The sequence below is a fragment of the Pristiophorus japonicus genome, unplaced genomic scaffold (genome assembly GCF_044704955.1).
Source record: "Pristiophorus japonicus isolate sPriJap1 unplaced genomic scaffold, sPriJap1.hap1 HAP1_SCAFFOLD_47, whole genome shotgun sequence".
NCBI classification, from domain to species: Eukaryota; Metazoa; Chordata; class Chondrichthyes; family Pristiophoridae; genus Pristiophorus; species Pristiophorus japonicus.
The window spans coordinates 4,452,613-4,454,465 of record NW_027254374.1 but is presented as its reverse complement, the minus strand read 5'-3'; the positions used below and the strand labels follow the sequence as shown (position 1 = coordinate 4,454,465).

Below are 1,853 nucleotides of genomic sequence, written 5' to 3'. Positions count from 1 at the left end.
TAGCCCTCCAGCAACAGGTGATGTGTGTGACCCTCGTCACAGCCCGTAGAGCAGAGAGTACTGAGTTACGGAGCTGCTCGATGTGAACCTCGACAAAACCACGGCTTCTGTGTCCAAACTGCGTTTCCTGATGGTCTCGTGGTTAGGATTTAACGCTCTCACCGCCGCGGCCCCGGTTCGATTTGCGGTCAGGGAAATTGTACTTTTAATTCAAAACCTTATAAAAAAATAGTTCATCTATTTTACACATCTTTGTGCATCTCCTATGCAAAAAAAAAGAACCATTGATTTAAACACCATTAATTAATTCATAAAATTCTATTGTCATATGATATATTTTGCTCTGAGCAGATGAGGAGCTTTTGTGCCGATGCCATTGGGTTTAATTCTGGTAATCTGGTGCTGAAAGTGGAGATGTTTCCGCAGTGTACCGCAAATCATAGACACCATCAGAGGAAGTCTCTCGGGATCGAGGAGGACTTGCTTCCATCCAAAAGTGAGTCCTTTGATGGCTGAACAGTCCGATAGGAGAGCCAGAGACCCTGTTGCAGGTGGGACAGGCAGACGTCGATGGAAGGGGTCGGTGGGACTGGTTTGCCGCGTGCTCCTTCCGCTGCCTGCGCTTGGTCTCTTCATGCTCCTTGCGTCAAGACCCAAAGAGCTCAACGCCCTACCGGATGGACTTTCTCCACCTCGCGCGGTCTTCTGCCAGGGTCTCCCAGGTGTCAGTGGTGATGTCGCACTTTACCAGGGAGACTTTGAGGGTGTCCTTGTAACGTTTCCGCTGTACTTCTTTGGCTCGTTTACCCTGAAGGAGCTAATCATAAACACGTAAGGATTCGGGGCCGGAGTTGGCTATTCGTCCCCTCGAGCCTGGTCCACCATTCAAGAAGACCCTGGCAGTTTTTCAACAGCAAGATTCAACATCTGGGGCAAACAGGCGCCTGACTGCAATGAGTGATAAAAACCTGCGTTGGACAGAAGCCTGGCTAGCTCAGTCGGTAGAGCATGAGACTCTTAATCTCAGGGTCGTGGTTTCGAGACCCACGTTGGGCGATTGTATTTCTTTTCATTTAATGTTGCTTTCATGGAAAACCTCTGACCGAAACGGCACAAAACAAAAATGTTCCTTTCAAAGTCATTGAACTCCGAAATTTCACCGCGCCACGAATCTCCTGAATCAGATGCCTCTAGTTTTGCCGACTCAATCCATGTCCCTTTGCAATGTTGTGCTCCCACCCACACTATGAAATGTGTCACTAACTTATCGAATAATGGAATGGTTACAGCACGGAAGGCCATTCGGCCAATCGAGCCCGTGCCGACTCTCAGCGAGTCCCACTCCCCCGCTCTTTCTCTGTAGCTCTGCAATTGTTTTTCCTTCAGACCCTTATCCAACTCCCGTCTGAACGATAAGATTGAGTCTGCCTCCACCGCCCTTTCAAGCCGTGCATTCCAGATCCAAACCACTCGCTGTTGAATGGCCATCTCCTGTTCCGATGTGTAAAGTCTGTGAAACACGAGATCAATTCCTGCCAAACTCACAGCCTTCCGAAATATAGCACCATCATTCTATTCTCGTAAAAGCAGCTCCTGAAGTATCGGCCAGCTCTGTAGGTTAAAGCTCTGGTTTTATACCTAAGATTACTTTAACTGTAGTGTTGTGGTTATCACGTTTGCCATACACGCGAAAGGTCTCTGGTTCGAGCACGGGTGGAAACATTATTTTGGAGACTATTTTTGCTGTGAAATAAATTGAACAAAAGTCGCCCCAGGTTCCTAGTCGCATGAGCACTGAACATTTTAAACCAGTCTCCAACATACAGAGTGAGTAAAATAAGATAGGGGAGAAA

The 1,853-nt window shown here is 47.7% G+C and overlaps 1 non-coding gene across 1 annotated transcript; it reads left to right on the top strand.

The window, feature by feature from the left end:
* The first annotated feature begins 983 nt into the window (after positions 1-983).
* trnak-cuu (transfer RNA lysine (anticodon CUU)) lies at positions 984-1,056 on the top strand. The gene has a single exon. It is a non-coding gene; the product is annotated as a tRNA-Lys (tRNA).
* Positions 1,057-1,853: the final 797 nt, after the last annotated feature.